Raw genomic sequence first — 13,449 nt, 5'->3', positions numbered from 1 at the left:
TACTTCTCATACTGACTTCAAGTTTTATTCACGGACATTCACATTACATTTTTCATACTGCTACATCTCAATTTCCACTTAGACCACTGTTTATTGTACCATGGATGCTGAGCTGTGCTATGTGTAGCCGTACATAAAAGAAAATGCAATGTTTAGTGGACTCTACCTTAATTATGCCCCCACGTATTACTGAAGTACTAGTTAATCTTGGCATTGGTGGACTCTGTCCATCCTTAGCCCTTCATTAGAGTTGTGAACTGTTTTCTAGTATGCTCTTTTTGCCCTTACTCATGCTATATCAAAGCCTAACATGATTGTGAGCTAGCTCTTAGGGTGGGGAGAGGGCAGAGGTTTACCAGAGAGGGTAGCACACCTATTTATTACATATGGGGTGTTCATGTGATTGGTTGAAGGGTCCACTAAATCCACAGCTGAAATATTGCCAGTTTGACACTACCCTACTAACATGCTTGCACTGCTTCCCTTAACGAGATATGGCCACATTTGTTTCTCTTTCCTACCATGAGGGGACACTGTGAGACATTTGGGTATAGTAGGTGGGACTAGGAGTTTAGGCACTTATCGAACTTGTTTGTTCTCCACACTCCTCCTCTACTATGCCCCTCCTCTCCAGCTCAGACCTCAGTTTTGTATAACCAAGCCAGGAAGAGAGGAGAAACCATTCCAAAAATAGCACCAAAGATAGTGTCTAGGAGTTAGGTCACATAGGTATAGGCTCCTGCCTATACTTAGTTTAGTTTTAGTTACTGTTCACGTTTTATTTTAATTTCCTTTTAGGTGCAGAGTGGGACTTGATCCAAAGACCCAGAGGAGTGAATAAGACAGCAGCTCTGTTCACTCTGGGTCCTGGTGCAGGTAAGCAGCAGCCTGGTCTCTCTTGCCTTGCACCTCTGCCGGCAGTCTTCCCCTAGAAATGAGCAAAGGGGCCATAATTTTGAGGTCTGCCATTAGGCAGCACTTATTTAGGCACTTTATATAATATTGGCGATATAGACGGCCACGGCCACATAATGAGGGCGGGACTGAAGCTGTAACAGCCTCTCCTCCCTGCCCGACATGACGGCAGGTTCCCCCGACTCTAGACAAAGCTGCGGCGGGACAGACAACAATCGCACTCAGGAGTCAATGCTGTTGTCATTTAGACTGCATGCAGCCTGGGCATATTAATATATAGCGGCGGGTCTCGATCAACAGCCATATTAAATATATGGGCTGATCGGTGATACTCAGAAGTGACCATATTAAGGGAGGATCACTTCCCTCCCCGTCAGCTTCCTGGACTCCAAGACACATTGAGTGCACGCTGTTTCCTTACTCTGCCTCTCAGCTGCTATTTTTTTGTGTCTTAATTCTATATTTAAACGATTGTCAGGCTGTTTAAGGCATTTACACAGTCAGAACTACTGTTTTCAGTGTCCTGGGATTGGTGTATATATCATAGGATTATCGAGTATACAGGCTCGGTAATGTCCTATTCTGCTGTGACATATTTCTGGTTCTTGGACATAGTTATACATCAACAGATATATATTATTTGATATTGTGGTTATTCACAATTCCATATATGTCTAGTAAAGGGACGTCCAAATATAAAGGATCCTCTGCTACTTTTGTGATTCTAAATTAACTTTTGCACAGTTTTCCTAATATGCATTATGTCTGAGAAGTGGACTTCCAGGGGTAAGACACTCGCTGGTTACCAAAATGATGTGTTACGGATTTATTCGGTGACGTTTTGCATAGCATTGCCTTACGCTTCATACGGACCCGCTGGTACGTCTGAGCTGCAACATGTAATTTTTATATTATCTTTTAAACAGCCCAGCCACCGCTCCGACATCGACAAGTCCTCCAACTAAAATCCGAATTTCTGCCAAACCGATGTGAAAATAAACAGACCTTGAAGCTGACGCTGGAGATCTCCGATTGGCTCACCATGCTGACAGCAACTTATCCCGATTGAACACATATTCGCCACTGCAGCATCACGTCTGGCAATAGAAATTTAAAGCAGGTTAAAAGTGTTTAAACATCGATCAAGCGTACCCAGCCTGTACACCTTACAAGGCTAGGGTCTGCGAACAGGGTGCTTCCACTTCGGTGTCGGCAGCGCTGGAGGAACAAGTCTGGCCTAAATCACTGGCAGCATCAATGGCCGAACTCACTAAGGTGATAATATGGTCTGAAAAGGGATGCGAGTATCCCTTTTCTCACGCTTCTATACACGCTTAGCCCACACAGATCAGATCTGTTGCAGGCACAGCTTCCGAGACAGAAGTGGCGTGTCTCTATGCCAGCCTGAGTCCATCATTTGCTCACCATCTCAGAGATAAGCATCATTTTGTTGTTCACAGTCAGAATCAAGATATGGTTCATTCCAAGGCAGAGGATGGCTATTTGGATCTTGATTTACAGACGAAAACATTATTATCTCTGATTCCACATCCACTCACAGGGTGGATAATCTCAGCTTAAGCATTAGACACTTTCTTTGCGGAACACCAGTCTGCGATTCCATCCGCACCCACAGCTTAAGTGACACCCTATTTAGGAGACCATCTCCTCATATGATGGGCATTGTGTCTGACCTTTGGCAAAAGCCAAATAAACAATAGGCTGGGCAGATTTTCATCTCTTTCCTCTCCCGGCAGAAAAAATAGATGGGAAGGAACCCCTGGGGTTGACAACCCCTTGCTCGTCTGTTCTCTTATTCTGCTATCCCTACACAGGACAGGCACCCATAGAGTTTTTCTCTAGGGGTTTTTCTCTCTTATAAGGAGTGTATCTTGGCCTTTACTTGGTGTAGGTGACACCAGGCAGTTTGTTTAGACCTCTCACTTTTGCAGAACTACAGACTAGTATCCAGGGGCCACTGGAGGTATGAGTACCTCTCTTTCTGTTAGCTCCACCAGGCCACGACAAGAATGGTCTCTATCCCTTTGTTCCTTTTTTTTCTTCTGGGGTCGGTGTGCCACATTGCATGGTCAATCCTCGCCTTCCAGAGAAGCATATAGTACATGCACAGTTGCAGTTCGGTAAAGAACCTATAGGCCTGGTGACATTCCCGAAGGTTGAAGTAATGTATTCCAAACTCCTGCTGGCCTACAGTTAGACTGGTTCTTCCGTCCCATTTAAACTTGCAGTCCCTCAACAAGAAGGACTGCGTTATCTTATTTTGGATGTAGTCACTACGCACAGTCATTACAGGCAGTGAACAGGGAGCATTCCTGGCCTCAATAAACATTGAGGAGGTTTTTTCATGTACCATTCTGGAGGAGGCACCGGTGTCTCTTCCACTTTGGCTGTACAGAAATTTCAGTTCCGGCTCAGGGCCCTGCCCTTCGTTAACTGGACATTGCCTAAGGTGTTTCCGAGGTAAGGGCGGTTATGGCAGGGCTACTGGGTGCCCAGCGAGTCACGATAATACCCTGTCTAGGCAACCTCTTTCTGAAGGCTTCATCATCCAGATCTCCATCCAGTTCCTGAGTTCGGAACCTACCCAGGTCCTCACTTTTTCTACCAAAGCAGATGCGTTTTCTTATGCCTCGACCTCTATAATGTGACCAACAGGGTCTTCCTACGGGGGGACATGACCCTCACATTCAGCGCAGGACCAGGATGCTCCTGGCGGTAGGGAGTTTTTCTTCTCAATTGCATGAAGCTTCTGGAAACCAGGGCACCAATGTTCTAGGCAGTAACGTTTGCACGCTTCACTCCCGACATCTCCAGAGGGAGCTTCTCCACAGAAGGGTCTGGTTTCCATATTATTGGACACGCAGATCATCACACTGCCCTAACCCACTTGTATATCCTTTTTGTGATGGTTAGCCAGAAACAGGAGTGAGGTCAGTCATTTACCATGACAGTAATTATGACAGGCACTAGTCTGTTAGGTTGAGTTGGATTAATAGGATCCTTACAGTTCCAAGGTTTGGGTTTTTTTGAGGTCCTTGGTCCTCCCAAAAGAACTGTTCTTTCAAAGTTGGAGCTCACAGGGGCACAAGGTGTTGCTTCAGGCCCAGCAGTTCCTGATCAGGAAACCTCTAGACATTCTGTCAGATAATGGCACGGCTGTTGTTTTTTTGTAGTATCAAGGGGGAACACGTGGCCTGACGGCAGGGTGAGGGTCGACCAGGTCATGTCCCCAGACTATTGACCATGTTATCCCGACATAAATAAATGGGAGGCCGAGAGTTGCAGCAGGCAGGCGGTTAAAAAGGGGGAATTGTCTCTCCATGGACACATCTTTTGCCCTCCTGGTGAAGTCTTGGGGCACTCTGGACTTAGTCCCCAGGGCATCCATGCTCATTTCTCAGTTTACCCTTTTCTGCTCAAAATTTAGAGACCCTCAGGTGGAATTTTTCGAGGCCGTCGGGTCCGCCTCGTTCGTTGGTGGGGGGAGCTGTAAGAAAAAAATAAATGAAGACATACTCACGTGACAGCTGCGTCGTGTCCCTCCTCTCTGCTTCATTCACAGCAAGTCACGCCCGTCAGTCAGTGAGGAGCGCTGGAGCCAGGACCAAGTATGAAGAGAGAAGAGAAGAGAGAAGAAAGAAGTTGACATAAGGTAAGCAAAGAAACGGAGAGGCAAGGGGGGAAACAGAAAAGGACAGTACTATAAAGAAGGATGATAGAGGCACAGAGGAAAGAAAATGGGGGAGAGAGGCGCAGAGGAAAGAAAATGGGGGAGAGAGGCGCAGAGGAAGGAAAATGGGGGAGAGGCGCAGAGTGAAAAAAAAGGAGGAAAAGTAGCATGGAGGGCGCAGTGTAGTTGTGATGAAGGGGCACAGTATTGTTTGTGTGATGGCACAGGGGGCTTGTTGCAATGTAGTGTGTGTGAGGTAGGTGGCGGCTAATTAATGGGCGCTATTTTGTTTGTAGGGTCATGGTGAGGCAATTTAATAGTGGGGACTATTAATTTAAGATGGGGTGGTTTAGGGGCTATTGAATAAGGGGGTGAGTTTGGGGAGAATGAGGTCTATTTATTAAATGTGACTATGAATTATTTAATGGCAGTGATGGTTGCGGGAAATAGGTATTGCTGTTTGCAGGAAGGGAATAGGTTTATTTATGAAATGTGAATACTATTATTTTAATGTTGGGGCTGGAAGAAGGCCTAATTATTAATCGTGGGTGCTATTGATTTAATGCCGGGGCTGGCTGTAATTTTCTAAATGTAGCCATTTTTGTTTCCAAATAGGTCCTTCACCATTCCAGGATCCAGACAAGCCGCAACTAAAGAAACCAGCAGCCACAGGTGGAGAAAGTGAGAAGAACAGGTAGGAGAGAGCAGCACAGTGTGTGAAATGTTGTGATTCTAGTAGGAACAAGGGCAATTTTTGGTGAGTGTTGTGCCCAATGTAAGGTGCAGGCCAAGACTGAACTCTTTGTGTACACACTGCATTCTTTCTATACTACACTGTGGTGCTAGATGTCCTGAAAGTCATGAGTGCTTGGACATTTGTGAGGCTCCGGCAAATTGAGAGCCTAGTGATTTTGATGTTAGCCACGCCCCAATGCCGCATTTACCATGCCACCAAATGCCTAACCACACCCACGAAAATTTTTTGTTTGCTAGCTCGACTATAAGGGGGGCCCCATGAATTTGTTGTTCCAGGGCCCTGAATTCCTCTTGGCAGCCCTGCATGTGAGAATGGCTGTGTTCCATGGACCTTGGTGAAGCTCTTTAAGGAAAATGTAATGTATTCAGTGTTTTATACTTTCCTGCTTTAATGTAACATCTTTGATAGTTATCATGTATCGGCTATATTGTACTGTATTGTACTTATTTATTGAACTGCTAAACAAATTGCTTTTGCTAAATAAATTGCTTGTGCTTCGGAAACACAATACAATCGCTTGGGCAATGCTTATTTGAAAACAATAGAATTACTTTAATAAGGGTCTGCTTGAAAGTGTCTGCTGCATTACAATTGTGCAAAATGTAATTTTAAATAGTCTTGTGGACAGTTGGATCTAGAGCTCCTGTGTGCGGAGTTCAGTGAGCAACAGTTGACTGCGTCTGCACCGCCACTTGTGGAACAACCGGCTTGTCTAAAGTCTCTGACGATATCCATTGCCAAACTCCTTTTAGTACTGACGCAAAGATAGGTAGGTGACCCGTCTCATTCTTTTCTGCACCACATATTACACCTTCACTGCTAGTACAGTCCTCTAGTTGCATTATCTCTTGCTGAGTCCGCCCAGGGTCTTGCTAAGGCCCCTTCCTCCCTTGAATGCCTCTTAGCACCCCCATAGGATGAAGTGTAAAAGTCATGTTCCAGAGACGTTACGACTTATTTCAGATTATTACCTCTCTTCTGATGTAGAGCGCGAGTTGCTTTAGGATTTGTGGATTTTAAAATTTAAGACCCTTATGGCTTCTCCCTTTTTAGAGGCAGACGATAATCTGTTTCCCTCTGTCTCTCAGCGTTTGAAATTAAATTTCGGAGGCTTGGCCTAAGCCCAACTGGATATTTCATATGTTGGGAAAATTGAAATACCTTTATTCTGTGCCAATGGACAAGTCTTTGAACTGGGAGACTTCTCTTGCAGTGGAACCTCTCATTGCCTGCCCAACCAAAACCATTTCTACTTTGCTCAGCTGATGTGGCAGCAAGCCTTTTCAGACCAGGTATGTCTACGACCTAGGTAAACAAAGCTATTCAGGCATGAGCAAACAGTTAGCTAAAGGTTTGCAGGAAAATCAGACATCAGTTTGACTTACATCAAGTAGGCTAGGCCGGTGGATTTCAGTGCTCATTCGGTGCTTCGGCCTAACACATGGGCCGGGCTTCGATGTGTTTGTCTGGCCACACCTTGGCAGAATTAAACAGGTTGAAGGGATTTGCATCTCTGGATGCTAGCATTGGGCACAAGGGTTTTACGCATCGCTGTTTCAGAGCAATCTCTCCTTTAGAATCAGTGTTGGAATTTTCTGTTGCATTTCTTGTTTTACCCTGTAAGGCCCTTTTTTCTGAGCTTTGCTATAAAAAAATTGAAAATGGCTCCAGCAGAGTTTGTGTGGAGCTATCCTCTCAACACTAAGATTTAAAGTGCCCCTGACTCCAGGATCACCTACCAGTCCCCACTGTTGCATTATCCTCCACATAGACTAAGAGAAATGCATTTACAGTGAGTTAAAAAAAAAAATTTTTGGTCAAAGTTAAGTAAATGTCATTTTATATAATGCCTATAAATGGAAAAAATATAAACAGGCTATGTATGTATATTACACTTTTTTGATTGTTCCCTTAGCAGCTTTTACCCATTCCAGTCAATACACAAAATTGATCTCAAAACGTAAACTGTATGTTACAGAATACGTTATTTTGTTTTATCTCCCTAATATTATTGAGTATTTTTATTTTAATAGCGCTATGTGAACATGCTATAAAATGGCCTTGGATATCAGGGAGATCCAAACATTATGTTAGAGCAAGTTAAAGTAAGCATTATGGAGGATCTGCCACGAAGAGCGTGATGGGAGAGCTGCTTTATTTATTTAATCCCAATGTCTGTTCTTCTGAAAGAAATGTTATCACAGGTGTTTCAGTCAGATCTGGAAGTACCTTTACGTTTGAGTTCAGGAACAAACAGGGTGTCTGCATGTGAGCCAGGTTCTTGCTATCTCACCAAAACGTTCTGTGGTTGCAGTAATCGCACATCCTACTGCTAGATGTAAAATTCATGCTTGCAGCCCTCTGTAAGCTTAGGGGTGCAGAAAGGTTAAACTTGACCAGTCACCTGTATGGTGGAGGCATCCAATTTGTGGGCTGAAACAGAGTTCAGCCTATGGATTTGCCATAAACCAGTGACATCACTGAGGCACTGCTTAAATTGCTTTTACAGAGACTGTTCATATTAGATTGTGTCTCCCCATAGATTGTAAGCTTGCGAGCAGGGCCTTCTCACCTCTTTGTCTGTTTTACCCAGTTTGTTTATTAGTTTATTACGTTTGTCCCCAATTGTAAAGCGCTACGGAATATGTTGGCGCTATATAAATAACTGATGATGATGATGATGATAATCTGTGCCTTGGTATCTGGTTCTGCATTCTGACATTATTACTGACCTACACAAGGCATAAGAGCACTGGAAGCATCCAATAAAAACTATTACAAATGTGAAAAATATTAAAGAACTAGCACCTGTTCTACATCACTACTTGGGATAAAATGTGAGGAGAAAGTTGCAAAAATACTCCGTTAAATTTAAGGAAAAAAAAATGTATTGGTTTTTTTTTTTTTTAATGTATATTGTGATTCAACCATATATGATTGTGAGCTATTTTTTATTACCCTTCATTTAAAAATCGCAACAATTTACCACAAACCTTTGAAGTACCTAAACCACTGATCAACTGTTTACCAGATTTCCCACACACTAAGGAAATCGCAACAGCACTGTAGCAACATAATTTGTTGATACTTTTTAATTCTAAAAATCCAATGTTTTTTTGCCCAGATGGAGTTTCAATGGCAGAAGGCCATAAGGGACATTGATAGAATATAAAACATGTGGTCTATCCAACACAATTACAGGATAACATACCATAAAAATACTGTATGTGTTCAGAGTGAACAATACAGGACATTATCATTAATGGGTACGTAGCATATAAAATGTAGTTTGGAGACCAACATTTTGTCCACATATTAAGCTATAGTTATGAAGATTGATTTAAAAAAAAAATAATAAAAAATAAATAAATAAAAAAATAAATAAATAATAAGATACAACTCAGCGGGCCGAATGGAGCACGTCTTGAACATGTTAGAGAATGAAATCTCTAGTTATGGATCTTTTCTTGTTGCTACAGAACTGATAATTTCTGGAGAACATTGGGCATAGCCTTGATCCTCTTTGGCACATTCTTTGTTGACCTTTAATGTTTGCTCTCCGTTGCTCTTTTGTCCTTTCTACCTTTTTATTTTTTTCTTCCCTAACGTACGGACACAGCATGCCTACGATCTTTACATAACCTGACTAGACGTACCCGGTTATGCAGCCTGGAGAAGTCTCTTCTCCTCTCCTCTACTCATCTTTTACCCACATCTCGAATGCCACAGAGGGACTCCAACTAATCTTGAGATTGCAGTTTAACCTCTTGCCCGTTTCACATTTGCTATGGACAATCCTACGATGGTGGTGTTTATTCTTTATCGTTATTTTGCTTTTTTAATTTGCCAGTTTATATTACTCTAACACAAATGTTCTCCTACTGTTCACATTTGTTTATTAAAAGAATATTTTTATATGTTAATGTTGTATTTACGTATTCTAACTACATAGGTTGATGCCCCTGCCCCCTTGTCTTTGCTACCCGGACTTAACTTACACTAGTCCAACCCCACCCCACCCCTCCCCCTTATCTTCACCCCTTGGGTGCTGCGTCCTATAGCAGCACCCCCCTACTTTAAACGAAGTCGAGCAACCTTAGGCTGGCTACATCATGACCGGCCTGAATTTTCCCTCTCTACCAGGTTCCAGACAGCTTATTCTTGCCTCTCTCCCACACCTTTCAATTTCCCCCTCCTTCACCCCTTATCAATACACACCACCCTGGTTCTATTGTGCTGGACAAAAGCCATGGACTCGGGAGAGCCCCTTACTGACGCGCTCTAAATTCCGCTCACAATATGTCACTTCAGCTATTGACAGTCAATATTAAGGGGCTGAATACCCCCCACAAGCTTTCCATACTATTGGCTGCTTTAAAAAAGTCACATGCCGGCATAGTTTTCTTCCAAGAAACCCATCTTGCCCAACCCCCTACGACATTCCAAGGAAAAAATTTTCTCAAAGTTTTTTGCCTCAGCTACATCCAAACACAGAGTGGCAGCAATTCTTGCATGACCATCTCTGCCACTGGTGGTGCGCCACTCAACGGCAAACCCAGATGGTCGGTTTCTCATTTTAGTAGGCACACTGGGCCAACTACCAGTTACACTAGTTTGTTGCCATGCTCCGAACAATGGCCAGATTCCCTTCCTTCAAAAGCTACTTAGTCTCGTCAATAAACAAGCCGAGGGCTTCTTGCTGATGGGAGGTGACTTAAATATGATAATGGATCCTAACTTAGATAGGTCCCCAACAGCTTCAGCCTTCCCACAACCCCAAACGCACTCTACCCGACTAGCTCAATTACTCAGGGAACACACTCTTTTAGTTGCATGGAGGGTGATCAATGGCTCCGATAGAGGCTATACATTCTACTCACACCCTCATAACATATACACTCGAATAGACTACTTCTTAATAGATGTACAGCTGGGTTCATCCATTTACCTGGTCAGATCATATGGGTGTATCTCTCCAATTAGATGTAGCAAACCTCCCCAAGTGAAGTTTGAAGTGGAGGCTAGATGATACCCTCTTGCTCAACCCCAAGACATGCTTAGAACGAACGGAGGCTTTAACAGATATTTTCGCTCTAAATGAGACCTTTTATTTGTCACCATCCACAGTCTGGGAGGCACATAAAGTTGCAATTCATGGATGTCTTATTAGTATAGCCGCCGCCCGACACAGAGAAGAAAGAGAGCAGATATCTGCATTTGAAAGCAAACTCAATTCCCTTCTCACCAAACATCAGGGCTCGCTAGATCCAGCACTTACAGGAACTGACGGTAGTGAGGGACCAGCGCAACGCGGTCTTGTCTAAAAACCCACAAGGGAAAATTACATATAACCCGAGCTTGATAATAAAAGAATTTCAAGCTTATTACTCATCACTATACAACCTAGACGCCTCAGCTCCGCCGCCTCCTGACTTGGAGTAAAGAATAAATGCCTATTTACACTCCTGCCATCTCCCACATCTTTCTGAAACAGAGATTCAATTCAATTCCTTAGCTCAGACATAACAGGGGAAGAATCTATTACAGCTCTACGTAGCATGAAGGCGACTTCCGCCCCGAGTCCGGATGACTTCCCAGCAAAGGATTACAAAAAATTTGCAGATGACCTTAGTCCTAACCTTACCTCTTGGTTTAACTCAATCCTCGACGGAACCCCCTTTGACCCGGCGACAACCTGTTCCCGGATCATGGTAATTCCAAAAGATCCCTCCCTTTGTAGTAGCTATCGCCCCATTTCACTATTAAACGTTTATTTTAAGATATATGCCAAGATCCTTGCGAATAGAGTAAAAGTAAACTTAGTGCTTCCTAGATTGGTGCACCCAGATCAAGTCGGATTTATTCCGGGCCATCAGGCTGCAGATAATACTAGGCGGACCATAGAGTTTATTCAACAGATTAACGATAAAGAGCAGCCTTCCCTTCTCCTTTCCCTAGATGCCGTTTGACCGTGTTGGCTGGCCTTTCATGATGCAAGCCTTATCGGCTCATGGCTTCCAAGATCATTTCCTGAAAGGAGTATCAGCTCTATATCACAACCCAACTGCCTCTGTTCAGGTGAATGGCTGTTCCTCTCCATCTTTCTCGATCCGAAACGGGACTCGACAGGGGTGCCCCTTTTTATTTGCTTTGGTCATAGAGCCCTTGGCTATGAGAATAGGCTTGAACACCAATATCACCGCCATACAGTTACACTCCAACACTCATAAGATAGCTCTCTATGCAGACAAAATTCTCCTTACACTTACCTGCCCTTTAACCACAATCCAAAATCTTTTTCAAGAACTTGACATTTTTTTCTGCAATATCAAATTTTAAAATGAAACACAGCTAAGACAGATATCCTAGATTTTCATATTTCCCCTAAGTTGAAACCACTCTTAGAATTGAATTTCCCTTTTCACTGGAACTCTGACCATATAAGATATCTGGGTATAGCAGTCACTAGAAAGGTGGAAAATATTCATCAAGCTAACAATTCCCCGCTCATAGCTTGTATAACAAAAAAAAAAAAAAAAAAAAGACTTGGCGTCATGGGAAAAGCTTATAATATCTTGGGTGGGACGGATTACAACAGTGAAAATTAATTTGCTACCTTGGTTACTATACCTCTTTCACACCCTCCCTATCAGAGTCCCCACCCCCCCCCAAATTTACAAATGTTAAAATTCTCTATTATGCGATTCATATGGTCGAATAGGCGACCCAGGATCTCTGCCTGCATTTTGCAGTGCCCTCCCACAGCGGGTGGTCTCGGCATCCCCAATGTACGCAATTATTATTACGCTGCACGGTTGGCCTAGTATGTGCGATGGCACTCCCCTCCTGGAACTAGGGTTTGTGTGGATATAGAATTGGACTTACTGGGTGGCTCCCCGATCTGCTCTGTTCTCTGGCTGCCAATCGCACAGCGCCCTGCCGGAACCCACCCAGTGGTGTCCCTTTCACTCTCGATATGGTCCGGATGTAACAGATCAGTGTCCCTTTCTCCTACTCCTCCGGTTTTGATTCCCCTGTAGTCCAATCGGCTTTCACACCCGAACTATCATGCTCCATGTATGTAAAATGGGCAGATGAGGGCAAGCTATTATTACTTAATCACATTACTAATACAGCAATATTCCCACAGTTCTCGGATTTGATAGACCGGTGAGGGTTTGTGATGGGGCAGTTCCACCAGTACCTGCAGGTTAGACATTATCAGTCAAAGCGCAGCTGTCCTCCAGGCCACCTTATGCATTTGAGAATCTATGTCTTTCAGGATCAGCTTCAAAAGCCTTATTTCCATACTATATAATACTCTACTTCCTCGGATGTTAAGGATCACTTCCAGGTGCAGTGGGAGGCAGACCTGGGGATCACACTAGACCAGGCGGAATGGTCGGATATTTATGAATGGACAGCACGCTGCTTCATAGATGGTACCATGTTCCTTTCAGATTACAAGCCATATATCCGCAGACAAGTGCTGCCTGCTGGAGAAACTGTGGTTAAACAGGAACATATATACATATTTGGTGGGACTGTCCAAAAATACGCCCATACTGGACGGCAGTTCTCGCGTGAGCCTCAGTTGTTATTGATACTCATATACCTCCTGATCCTAAGCATGTCCTACTGCCACTACCCCTTCCGGACCTGACTAAGCTCCTCACCACAAACACTTTAAATGGTCTGTGACCAGATTTGACATACATACCGGATGGAACACATTACCAGTGTTCTGAGGGGGCTCTTTCTATAAAGTCTGGACATCGTGGGCTTCATATCATAACCAACCTTTACTTCAGTTCAGATGGAAGTCGAGCGTGGAATGAAGCCGTTAGACAAGATTAATTCTCTTCTGCTTGATGCGTGTCTTCAACCCCCACCCCTCCTCTCCAATACTTCCCCCCCCTCTCCTCACCATTGTTTACAATATTAAAATGACATCTACTTAGCACCAGACTGATGCACAGTCAACTTCCAGATGCAAAACAATTGTGAGAGAGAACTTTGCATGTCGATATGTCTAAAATGTTTGCAATATTACTGTTGTACCTCTCAAGTTTTTATAATGCTTATT

Source organism: Mixophyes fleayi, chromosome 5 (genome assembly GCF_038048845.1).
Source record: "Mixophyes fleayi isolate aMixFle1 chromosome 5, aMixFle1.hap1, whole genome shotgun sequence".
Taxonomy (NCBI): domain Eukaryota; kingdom Metazoa; phylum Chordata; class Amphibia; order Anura; family Limnodynastidae; genus Mixophyes; species Mixophyes fleayi.
The sequence above is the reverse complement of the archived record's forward strand: the minus strand, read 5'-3'. Positions refer to the sequence as shown.